Source organism: Cricetulus griseus, unplaced genomic scaffold (assembly GCF_003668045.3).
Source record: "Cricetulus griseus strain 17A/GY unplaced genomic scaffold, alternate assembly CriGri-PICRH-1.0 unplaced_scaffold_94, whole genome shotgun sequence".
NCBI lineage: Eukaryota > Metazoa > Chordata > Mammalia > Rodentia > Cricetidae > Cricetulus > Cricetulus griseus.
In genome coordinates, this window is record NW_023277437.1 from 35,954 (window position 1) to 50,092 (window position 14,139).

Here is a 14,139-nt window from a genome sequence, read left to right on the forward strand (position 1 = left end):
GATTACATCTATAGGGTTTCTCTCCAGTATGTGTCCTTTTATGTGTTTGAAGATGACTGGAATGAGCAAAGGCTTTACCACACTGATTACATTCATAGGGTTTCTCTCCAGTGTGTGTCCTTTTATGACTTTGAAGATGACTGTGCTGAGAAAAGGCTTTGCCACACTGATTACATACATAGGGTTTCTCTCCAGTATGTGTCCTTTTATGCACTTGAAGATTATTTTGCCAAGAAAAGGCTTTACCACACTGATTACATCTGTAGGGTTTCTCTCCAGTATGTTTCCTTTTATGCATTTGAAGTTTACTGTGACTAGCAAAGGCTTTAACACATTGGTCACATTTATGCAGTTTCTCTCCAGTGTGTGTTCTTTGATGCCTTTGAAGAGGACTGTTATATGCAAAGGCTTTAAGACATTGTGTATATTCAGAAGGCTTCTCTCCAGTTTGGTTTCCTTCATGCCTGAAAAATAAAATGGGCATGTGAATGCTTTACCATATTCAATACATTGTTGAATCTTGATGTCTGTATAAATTAATATTACATTTTTTTGCAATTGTGAAGAAGAATCAGATCATATAGGCTGATCACTATTTTTACACTCATATTTCCCCTACATTAAGGGTTGTTTGCCATTTTTAAGAGGTTGTCTTGCATCTTTCAAGATACTAGCATAGGTATAATCCTCTCATATATGTTTCTAATTTTTAGAAACTTTTTCTACAGGTGATGTTTTACATAATGAAAAGAATTGGAAAAAATCAGATTTTTATCACCATTATTGAATTTTGAAATTTTCCTACACTTTGAGTCATACTACATTTGCTAATTAACTGGAACAAACAGAAGTATGTACACAGTCCTATAGTCATTCTGGTTTTCTGCAGAGTGAACTTGTTTGTGTATCAGCAATGAAGCAGAAAAATAAATAACTTCATCACTTGAAACAAATTCAACAACTATGCTTAAATTGGAACTACTATGTGTCTTTTAAATATTCTGAGATGTAGGTATATTTTGTCCTCCATATCCCTTTGCTGATATGGATTGTATCCTGACTAATACATGATATAATTATTAAAGGATGTTTACAAAGAAGAGGCTTCCATGCTTAGTTCAGTTTGAGTTTCTGTTCCTTATAGACGAGTGCTAGAGAGACTAAGGATTCTCTGCAATAACTGCCCTTTGACTCTTGACAACAATTGTCCCTTTCACTAAACTTACAAAATAACAGCAGGTACATGAGTAAAACTAAATATTTCTGGAATATTTTCTTAATGGAAGGTATGGAGATATCCCTTTAACATCAAACATATGTATACATTTAGCAATATAGGTAATATGAAATACATGGAATTAAATTTCTATAGCATAGCTCTCATGTTGTGATGATTCAAGTGGTAATTTCTCTCAAGGCATGGTTTTCTTGACTTCTTTCTTTAAATAATGTATTTCAAATGGAGTTCACCTACCTGAAGCTGAGGTATATGGTTTTGTGTGAGTTTAATAATCATCAATGAATTTAAGCTGTGCTTAAATACAGTGTTGGTTCTATTTCAGACTTACAGGACAGATTTCAATTTATCAGAGGCACATTTCTATCAGGTCATAGATGAAAATTACCTTTCATGTCTTTTAGAACTTGAACATTCTTCTTCAGTAATATGGTCTTCCTTACTGCATTCTAAAATATAGTTCCAAAAATGTATATTTATTAATGAAAATGTGTAAAATTTAAGTTACTCTCTTCAGTGAACCACAGAACAGTTTAAAATATGAAGGTACAGTCTTACCTATATCGGCGAGGTTCTTGTAGGTCTCCAGCATCACATCTTTATAGAGATTCTTCTGAGAAGTATCCAGCAAACTCCACTCTTCCCAAGTGAAGTCGATACGCACATCGTTATACGTCAAGGCATTCTAAAATATCACATACATATGTGCAACTGAAATCATGATACTGATCATATTGTAAATATATGATTCTGTGGAAAATTATATTAAGATGTGTTACTTTTATGCTATGGAACATTTGGATAGTGAAGTAAACATGATTTGCTTTTGTTTATGCTGTGGGTTTGTGAAGCTGTGATTCTTATACTGTCTACAACTCCTGATGATCTGACAAAGAGGTGATTATCCAATAGTGAGGCACGAAAAAGGATAGGCTGTCGTAGCAGGACAAAGTATATATAAAAGAATAAATCTGGAAACAAGGACAAAGGAGCTAGATACAATAAGAGGATGATGGTAAGGGCCATCATCAATAAGCTAGATACAATAAGAGGATGATGGTAAGGGCCAGCATGTAGTGGACTGGGAAAGAAACTAAGATGTACATAAATGGAGAAAGTTAAATGTCTAGAGGCAAAAGGGAGATGGTAACATTTAAGTTAATAAAATTGGATAGAAATAAGGCAAGGAAAGGCCGGGTATTTATCAGTAATCACATGCTTGTGTGTATCAGTTTGGGACTGGTAGGTGCCCTTCCCAGAAGGTAAAAATCTAAAGAGCTAAAGGAGTAAAACATTAAGCAAGTACATGGTACCTGACATGGGACCATATTTCAATGTAACACCAGAGAAAGCTAAAAATAAAAAAATGGGTGTTTTGAAATCTGTGGGTTTTAACTCCTTTGCCAAACCTCTATCTCCAAAAATTTTTGCATTACAATTCATAGCAGTGCCAAAATTATAGTAATTAAGTAGCAACAAAAAAAAATTTATGGTTTACAACCATTACTCTAGGAAAGTTGTCCATCATTTTATCTTTACTTTTAATTGTTCAACCAAAACACTTTCAGTTTGAGAACAATTTTCGTTATATACAGTTATAAATTTTACAATTTATTCTAGGTGGTTTTTAAAAATTTATTTATTGTTATTCCCTATGTACAAGTATCTAAAGTATAGACACTTGAATTTCAGCCTTACCCCTATCTGTCCACACATTTAACACTTCTGATGATAATCTCCAGTACCCAGCTTATATTTCATTGAATGTACACTTAATAATTTAATATAAAATTCATATCCAAGATTTGAATAATTTATAAATGTAACTAACACACTCTTTAGAGCTAATTTATCTCACATTGATTTCACAGCTCTATTTTCCTTTTAAGGATGAGATTAGAGTCTTTTTTATGATTTTTATATATTTTTCAATTTCATGATATGATATTTAGTCATTATCTTTGTTTTTTAACATTTAGGATCTAGATGTGAGCACAGCTTATGTAATGTGGAAGGTTTGGGATAGAACCTATGGTTAGATAAGGTGAACATGCAAGGAAAGAAAGAATTGCTGAAGGTAAATTGCTCCTTCAGACTTCTGGTTGTGGTGAGTTTATGGGTTCTACAATTTGATGAATATTATATTTTTATGTATTCTAATTTTTAAAATTTAAATTAGATGCATTCTTACTTTATATACCAATCCTAGTTCAATGTCCTTCCCATCCACAAATAACCCACAAAGAGCCCAATCCCTCTTCTGTTCAACATAATAGGTGTGGCTTTCCATGAGGAAAATCATCAAAGTTCATCACATCGTTTGGTACAGTGCCTAGGCCCTCCATAGTGTGTAAAGACGGAAAGAGTTTCCCTTTATGGGGAGTTGCCTACTAATGTCCATTCCTACACTAGGGAAAATACCGTTCCATAACTAGAAGCCCCAAAGACTGCTCAACACTCCTAACTGATACCCACACTCAGGAGGCCTACTTCTGTCATATTCTTGTTATGAAGTCTGAAGTCAATGAGCTCCTAATTTTTAATATCAACTGTTTCTGTGGGTTTCCTCAGCTTGGTCATGAATACATTGCTCATTACACCTCAGTCTCTACAACTGGATTCCTTGCATTCAGCTTAGTGGTTAGTGCCCAAGCCATTTAGTTCTCTCCCAAACATATTGCATATTTTAGAAAGGAGTTCTGTTTATTTTCAAAACATCAGGGCCCAATGAAAGCTCCCAAGCCCAAACCCCAGGCTGTTACTGAGTCATCCCAGCCTGAGGGCTTAAATGAAAGACTTGCTTGATGAGGTGAGTTCTTAACACAACTGTGTTATATTTTCAAATAATTGTCACCTGGTTTCACATTGTCCCCCTGACAAAATTATGGTTTTTTCTCAAGAAAAATAAAAACTTAGAATTTTATGACACCAGGGTTTGGGATTTTTTGTAACCCTGTAATGCCTCCATGAGCAGCTTTCAGAGGCTTGTTCTTGATATGGGGATAGGACTCGTGCTTGTTATAATTCAGGGGTGGCTTCCTTGTAACATTTTGCAGACAAATGTCTAGACAATCCTGGTGAAGAAATGTGTATCCTAGCATCCAAAATAGGGTGGTTAGCATGTGCTTAAATTTTGGATGTTTCAGATACAGCCCTTCTCAGCTCAATTCTATTTAGGGAGACATACTATTTCCTAAGCATTGGTAAATCATTTGTATTACCAATTCTACTCTTTTAAATTAGGGCATCATGGGGGAATGATATTCAACACATGAGATGCCTCGGGATAACCTGAACACAATTAACTATAGATGTGTATTACATGTAAATATTGAATGCAAAGTGTTGAATTTTAAGACGCTAATGGAAAAATACGCCAGACTTAGGAAACCTGCTTTCCATATATGCATCAATATTGTTGAAGTTGACTAGAAATGTGCTCCTAAATACAGCTCCCTCCTCCCAATTTTCTGATCAGATGAAGACCACAGAACAAAGTTATTGAGAAGCCTCCCTCCAGGTGAAATAATTCACAGAGACTGGATGGCACTTCACAAACAGGGAATCTGGTTGCAGTTTCCCAGACAGATACAGGGAGGACCCACCACACTATCTGCCACACCTCACTGTCTGCTTCTCCCCATATACAGACAATATCCCGTAGCTCACCATCTTCTGGTTTCCCAGATCACTGAAGCTCAGCACAGCTCCCTACAGCAACTGTACCACAGCACACAAAACCACTGTTTCCTGTTCAAAGTCAAGCCTGAAGGCAGGTGACAGGGAAAGCCCTGCACCTCTTCTGACAGGCAGGTCACATATAAAGCCTGTTTGGATAGTGAGTCTTGAGTGACAAGAATACCTCCCACAGGGTTTGACTTGCTTAAAGACACAGTATTGTGGTTCCTGACCGTACCTCCCACACATGAAAAAAGTGTGGAGCCTAACTTCTAGTGACCAAGGCAAGATCAGACAAGTGCATGTTCAGCTGTTATGGATGCCAAAATGGGGAGCTGGTCCCTTCACCTTCAAAGCTCAGCCTGAATCTAGTGGCCAGAAGGGCCCTACAGCTCTTATGACTCGCAAGTCACCAAGGGGTCTGATTTGCTAATAAGGCCAGATTGACTAAAGCACCTCGAGTAGGGTGTCAGTGTGCTTAAAGAAAAAGAACAATGGTTCCTGATCCTGAATTCCACCCCAGAAGAAAACAGTCTTCACAAATCCCATAACATAAACTCAAAATGACCTGAACCTATTCTGCTTTGGACCATCCTGCTACTCGTATTTCTTCAAAACAGAGAGCATCCATTGTCTAGAGCTCTCCAAAAATGAGGGTGAATTCTTGCTATGGATATATAAACTCTCATGCCCTCTTGTTGGTTGAGCAAACCAAGAACCACTGGTGCAGACATATAAAATAATGTAGAATAATTTGAGGTCCACTTCCTGCCACATGTATCATGGCACAACATGTGGAATCTGCACTATACACCCATCCAACACCATGTACACCTGCAGATCATAATTTCCTTTTCTTCCCTGGAACTCAATGTTCCTTAATCATGCGATTGGAGTGGTAGGTAGCAGAAAGTTAACAGCACTCTGACCATATATTAATGAAGGATGAAAACCGTCACCTCAGTATCTATATGACATTAATTTTGTGGTGCCTATAATTTCTCCATGTGTGTTGATATTTTTTATACTTTAACAAATGAAGCTTGACAAGTGGGGGTTTCACAATTCTTTAATCCCAGGAATGGAGAGGTAGAGGCAGGGGCATCACCATGAATTTCAATGAGTTACAGATCAGGCTCCAACGCTAGAAAGAGAAACCCTGTCTCAAAAAAAAATCAAACAAAAACCCCACAGAAAACAAAACCAAATAAAACAGAAAAAAAGCTTACCCAAACAGAAGAATGTGGAGTTAGGCAGTAGTTAGCTATAGAGGCCAGGTAATGGTGGAGCACAACTTTAATCCCAACCCTTGGAAGTCAGAAGCAGGTGGATCTCTGTGATTTCCAGGCCTCTCTGGGCTACACCAGATTTATCCACTCTAAAAGACATACAGAGCCAGGTGGTCATGGCTCAAACCCTTATTCCCTTTATTGGGACTTGGAGATAGGAGTAACATGACTGGGTGGAGATAGAAACATAAGGCTGGAGGCGAGAGAAGCTCATTGTTTTCAGACTTCAGATTTCTAGGTACAGGATAGCCCCATTGGTCTCAGGATTCAGTAGAGGTAAGAAAGAGGGCTGGCTGCTCTCCTCCTCTGAACTTTCACCATTAACCCCTCTATTTGACTCCAGGTTTTCATAATTAAGACCAATTAGAGTTAACACTACATCCTCCACTGTATTGTAATGTGTCATAGTGCAACTGTGGTGTAGAATAGTAGAATGGATGGTAATAGAATTGAGGGAATTAGGATTTACCAATTTACCAAGTTTATTGATATATTTTGCATATGTTTCTGCATGAGATAGAAGCTTTTCTACATGTATACATGATATGGAATATAAATAACAATGGGCAGCTTGAATGTTGGTGTTTGAATTCTGGTCATCACCCAAAAGATGATGAGCTGACCCACCTGCCAACATCCACAATATGTTGTATCTGATAAGCCAAACCTCTTGCACAGATTAGCAGCAGGATAGCCCCATTGGTTTAAGGATTCAGTAGAGGTTAGAATGAGGACTGGATGCTCTCCTCCTCTGATATTTCACCATTAACACCTCTATCTGACTCCAGGTTTTCATAATTAAAACCAACTTTATTGATATATTTTGTGTATGTTTCTGCATGAGATTGAATGTTTTCTACATGTATACATGATATAGAATATAAATACCAATGAGACACTGAAGTGTCGGTATCTGAATTCAGGTCATCACCCTAAAGAAGATGAGCTGCGAACATCCACAATATGGTGTATCTGATAAGTCAAAACTCTTTTACAGATTAGCAGCAAGAAGAAGAAAACCGAAAGAAAGAAAGAAAGAAAGAAAGAAAGAAAGAAAGAAAGAAAGAAAGAAGTAACTAATTGATCCTTGGAAAATGATTCATCTTAGTTTAGATGTTGTATAGGATAAATTTACAGTATAAAATGAATAAAGTCCAATGACAGTGAACAGCAATATATAACAAAATACTGATTACAATGCTACATTCACAAAAAAATAAAAAAAAAAAACTTTCAAAAGGTACATTCCCAATGGAAATACTCAGAATGTTCAATGGGATTATAAAAACACAGTAGACAGATTGATATAATGATTTCTATACTTAACACAAAGCTATAACATTCAAAATGTGTACAATATTTGTAAAAAATAAAGTAGATAGAGAGAAAAAGACAAGAACAGAGGCCAGAAAATATAGTCAAACATCTACTAATAAAAGGAAAAATTGTAGCATAACCAGGAAAAGTGTGATTATTGACACTGTTATCCAACTACTTATGAATCTTTATGTATAGAGAGTAAATAAACACAGACTTCAAAACTCTGGTTAAATGAACTCAAATGACCATTAATATGTTGTTTCTGTCTCTTTAGCTACCAAAGTCAGAAGTCCCATGCTCTAGAGCACACTCTTCAAATGTAGGAGATTTCTTGCTTTGGCTCTGCAACCTCTGTACCTCTTAATGTTTAAAGTATACACAGCCCCACTGACCCAATCACAGAACATAGAAGAATAATTTAAAATCTGCTTTCTGCCACATGGATTATGACCCATGATGTGGATGCTGCCCTAACACCCTGACCAACACCCTGCATAACTGAGAAATCTCTGCAGACCAGAAACAACTTTTGTCCCCTGGAAATAAACAGCACTGAATCACACTATTGTGGCTGGTGGTAGCAGAAAATTAAAAACATATTAATCATGTATTGCTGAAAGACAATCCATATCACCATCTCTCTACCATTTTGTAAATTTTTTGTAATATTTATCAGACAAACCTGTGAGTGGGGAACATTATTCAGAAAGTCTAGAAACCAGACTATCGGTTTTCCCATCTGTGTTCCCACTGCACATCAAAATCAGTGCCTGTGCAAGCACACTGGACTGCTATATTACAACCATCATATCCTCCCATGCCAGGGCCGTAAAGTCTCCACTATCCAAAAAATCCATTTACCAGGAGGTTCAGAAGACAAGGACAACTGCCCAGGTTACCACATTGACCAAGAGAAACACACAGTCTGTCTCATGATCTAAACAAATTCCAGGAGTGATGCCAACTCAGCAGACCTTCTCTGGATACCCTACAATCACCATTGTATAGATTGTGTTCTTCCTTACAACTTCCTAGAGCACAAGGAGCAGAGAATCCTGGAAAGAAACTACAGGTTACCTGCAACCAGTACTCCTGATTGCTAAGCCTTCACAGAGTCCCTCATGGGCTAGAAGCACCCAGCTGGGCCTAGAATGTTAGCAACCCCCCTAGTAGGTGATCAGAAATCAAATGACCCAGATATCAGAGTCCTCCCTGTTCTGCCTTCCCTGCCCAGAGGAAAGAGGCCTAGTCAAGAAAGAAAAACAATGGCATTTACAGCATGCAGAAAATTGACTCCAAATGGATCTTACATGTACATGTTAAATGTGAAGTACAGAACTTCTAGAAGACAATAAAGCAACTAGCCCACTCCAAGTTTGCAAACTTGACTACCAAATGCACATAGTGCTGACTACACAGATATTTCTACAAGAATCTCACTGATTTAAACATTTTCCACAGATGCAGACCACAGAGTGGTCATCAACAAACATCAACATAATCTGGGGAGATGTCAGGACCACATGGAACCTCACAGAACACGGAATTTGGCAGCTGGTTCCCACACAGCCTCCTGGAAGGTTTGCCACATGGTCTGCCATGCCTCCCGATTCCATCCTCCACATCTTGGGATAGCATCCCTTTGCTAACCATGACGTGGCTTCTGTGCTCATCCATGCTCGCCTCACAATCCCCTACAGTAGCACTCACAGCACTGCAATCAATCCACTGGCACAACAGAAAATCTGATTGTAAAGATATATGCAAATTGAAAAGAGATAAAATTCACAAAAGGAATACAAAAAATTGTACACACATTGACACAATGAGACTTCTATACTCACAACCAATCTACAACAATTGAAAAGATGTAAAATATTTGGAAAAGAATAAAGGGGATGGATAGAAAAAGCCAAAAATGCAGGACAATATAATAAAATTCTCATCAAAACATCAAAGGAAACTCATCCAGGTAAACTGAGATTTTGACCAGTGTTACCCAGTTACCCATGATTCTTTGTGTTTAGAAACTAAATAAACTCGCACAAAATTAACTAAATGGACCCTTAGACTTTTCTGCTTCTGTACCTCCAGCAATCAATATTTCTTCCAGACAGACATGCCCCATGGTCTAGAGCTCTCTCCATAAATGGGCATAATCTCTTGCAATGCTTCTGCAAACTCTCATGTCCCCTTGTGGTTTGAGGCAAACCCAGCCCCATTGGTCACCACCCAGAAAATAACATAGAAGAATAATTGAACATCTTCTTCATGCCACATGTTTGAAGACCCAAGATGTGGATTCTGCCCAATCCACCCACCCAACACCATGCACACATGAGAAACTTCTGAAGAACAGAAATTCATTTTTCCCTGGGACTCAACTATTCTGTATCATGCCATCGTAGCTGGAGGTAGCAGAAAATTAAATGCACTCTGTTCACAGATGACTGAAAGGTAAACCCAATCACCTCTGTAAGATCCACATGGCATTAATTTTTTGGAGCCTGCAAATAGTTTCTCCAAGTGTGGTTATATTTTGTTCCTGCTTTAACAAATGAAGCTTGCCTAGTGGAGGTGGCATACACAGGTGGATAACTATGAATTTGTTTGAGTTCCAGATCAGGCTTTAAAGTTACACAGAGGAACCCTATCTCAAATCAAAACAAACAAACAATAAACCCACCAAAAACAAAGTCAAACAAAACATAAAAACAAAGCTTGCCTGAAAACCAGAGAGTGGATCGAGGCAATAGTTTGCTATAGAGGTCAGGCAATAGTAGAGCACACCTTTAATTCTTACACTTGGGAGGCAGAGGCAAAAGGATCTCAGAAAATTCAAGCTGATCTGCTTCTCTAATCTTTCACCATTATTCCTCTATATGACTCCAGGTTTTTGTTTTCTGTCTAAAAAAAATTAGCGACACAATCTCCAGTGTAGAGTATTGTGTAATAGCTAAACTGTGGTCCAGAATAGTAGAACTGATGGTAAAAGAATGGATGGTAAAATGATTTACCATTTTACCATGTCCATTCCAATATTTTGCATATGTTAGTTCATGAGAGAAAATGTTTTCTATATGTATACAGGATATGAAATGTAGATAATCATGAACTGCTTGCATGTCAGGATCTGAAATCAGGTCATCCCCCAAAAGATGTGCAGAGACACCTGGCAAGATACACAATATCTTTTATCTGATAAGCCAAAAGTTTTTCACAGCTTAAAAACAACAAGAACAACAAAACATAAGTAAATAAGAAGTAAAATAATCATCCTTAGGAACATAAGACATAAAAATTAAGATGTTCTATATGTTAAATTTACAGCATAAAATGAATGAAATCCAATGAAACCACTCAAAAATTTATATCAAAATGCTGATTTCAAAGCGGCATTTACAAAACAATAAAATTAAAAATATAAAGTGGTACATTCACAGTGGAAATACTGAGAATGTTCAGTGGGATTACAAAAAATATCATACACAGACAGACATAATATGACTTCTATACTTACCACGAAGCTACAATCAAAATGTCTACAATATTTGTAAAAGAATAAAGAGGATGGAGAGAAAAAGGCAAGAACAGAGGCCAGAAAATATAGTCAATTATTAATCAAAAAAGCAAAAGAAATTTAGCCAGGAAAAGTCTGATCTTGACCAATGTTATCCAAATACCTATGAATCTGTGTGTATAGAGATTAAATAAACACGGACTTCAAAACTCCAATTAAATTAATTCAAAATGACCCTTATACTGCTGTTTCTGACCCTCCAGCTACTAATATTTCTTCTAAAGCAAAAGTCCATGCTCTAGGGCTATCTCTACAAAGGGATGATATTTCTTGGTATGGCTCTGAAGCTCTTTATGCTTCCTGTGGTATCAGGTAAACCCACACCCACTGATGCCCAATCCCAAAACAGCATGGAAGAATAATAAAAAAATCTTATTCCTGCCTAATACCATGCAACCCTGAGAACTCTGCAGACCATAAACTCCTTTTATCCACTAGAACTGAACTTCACTTAATCACACTATTATGGCTGGAGGCAGCAGAAAGTCAAAAACATTCCAATCATGTGTTCCTAAGAGACAATCTATATCAGAAACTTTCTACCATTTTCAAAATTATTTATAATATTTGTGTGACCAAACCGAAAGTGGAATGCAATATTCAAAAATTCTACAAAGCAGACTATTTTCCAATCAGCGCTCCCACTGCACAACAAGTGCAATGGCTGTGAGTACACACCAGACAATGATACTACAAGAATCATATCCTCCAATACTAGTGCTGTAGAGTCTCCTGCTATCCAAAACATTCCATATACAGGGAGGATCAGAGGACAAGGACAACAGCCCATGTCACCACATTGACCAAGATTACCACAATCTGTCTCATGGCTCATTTAAATCTGAGCATAAGTAACAGCTCATCAGACCTGCTCTAGATATCTCTACACACCATGGTATAGCTTATGTTCTTCCTTACATCTCCCTAGAGCGGAAGGAGAGGAGAATACTGGAAAGAAACTGCAAGCTACTTGCCACCAGTACTCCTGATTGCTAAGCCTTCCCAGAGTCCCTCAGCTGCTGTGACCACCCAGCTAGGCTTAGAATATTAGCAGTCCACCTATCAGGTGATCAGAGATCAAATGACACAGATAGCACAGTCCTTCCAGCTCTGCACTTCCAGCCCAGCAGAAATGGGCCTAGTCAAGCATGAAAAGCAATGCCATTTACAGCATGCACAAAATTGACTCTAAACGGAACTCACACCTAAGTATGAAATGTGAAGTGCATAACTTATAGAAGACAATAGAATTATTAGGCCTCTCCAATTTTACCAACTTGACTTCCACATGCATCAAAAGGACATTGGTGAAGAATATAATGTTATTTATACACAAAGCTTCCTGATCGTAATGCTTTCTGCAGATGCTGCACACAGAGTGAAGTATTCATCAGCCCAGCACCAGGGTCTTTAGACTTGCTAAGACCACATGGGACCTCACAGAACACACAATGTAGAAGTTTCCTGTAGAAGAAAATTTCTCACCCAGCCTCTGGGAGGTCCTGCCACACCATCTCCCATGCCTCTCCATCCTGTACTCCCCATCTTGGGATTCTATCCCCTCACTCATCATGCTGTTGCTTCTGTGCTTATCCATGCTCTCCTCACAATCCCCTACAATAGCACTCATAGTGCTGCAATCATTAATAAACTTGTGCCTGTTCTTGTGTAAAACCAAGCCTGCACCATGGCTCCAGCAAATGTCCTGAAAGACTCACAACTGCTTTTCTAGCTGGGTGTCCCTGATTGGATCTTGTTGCATGTGCTACAAGATCACTTCCTTAAGGGTTAGAGTGTGCTTAAAGACACAGCACAGAGGTGGATGGCCCTGACTTCTACTAGAGATCTAGACCTCTGTGCATATGTTGTCTACAGAGCTCTGTAACCTGACACAAAGTTTCAATCAATGACCTGCTTCTCAAACCTCTGAGGATAGAACATACTTGCACAGAAGAGTTACCTAATTGCAAATTCAAAATTCATTGGCTTAAGATAACTTTCCCGAGTGTACACCCACACAATATGGCCTGTTTATCCACATTACATGAATTAAAACATTCGGGGAGGCAGGCATGTGTGGCACAAGCCTTTAATCCCAGCACTTGAGAGGCAAAGGCAGATGGATCTCTGTCAGTTTGGGACCAGCAAGGTCTACATGTAGAGCTAGTTTTAGGCCAGCTTCCAAAGCCACAGAGAAACCCTGTCTCAAAAAAATAAAAACATTCTAGGAAATTACAAAATCATTCCCACTACCACAATCAGGTCTGTTTCCATAACGGTGACTCCAGCAGCTATTGCCTATCCTGAATCCTAATGCAGTGTAAACTGTTCCTCCTATATTGTACTGAAGGCAGAAGCAATGCTCTCTCATGGGAACGCTTTTCCTGTGACTGCATTGGATATTTAACTACTTGACTTAAACGGATAATTTGAAATCACTGAGGTGGTGAGTGATTTAAGAATTTTGAAGGTGTAGTACAGAAGACAGGAAGGTCGTTGTCCTCAAGAGCAACAGACTGGTATCAAGGCCACCTGAGACACAAAACAGAGCTTGCTTTGAGAAAAAAAATTGTAACAGAATGGAAATTCAGCTGCTCTAGCATTAATACATCTTACCAGGGAAAAAAATCCCTTCACACACTTAGGAGACTAATAAAGAAAATGCATTTAATGACATCATGCATCCCTCTTCAGCTACTGCTCCAGAGGAGCCAGTCTAGACACATTTTTCATTTCATATATTCTGTCAACCTTAAGTACATTTTAGCTTCATACTTCAGGTAACACTTTGAACAAATTAAATAGAGGAGAAAGCATGTATAGCTTCATGGGCAGATGGGAGACTTAAAAGGCAAAAATATTCCCAGAATAGTTTAAGTACACCAGAGACCTGAAACAGCAGGATCTTCTCTGATCAGATCCTGAGGTGAAGGTGGTGGGGGATGAGAAAGATAGGAAATGTAAAAGGTATAAAAGTTTAAAGCAGGGATGAGGAGGTCTTGCACAGGATATGTCACATGTAAGTAAGCTTCTTA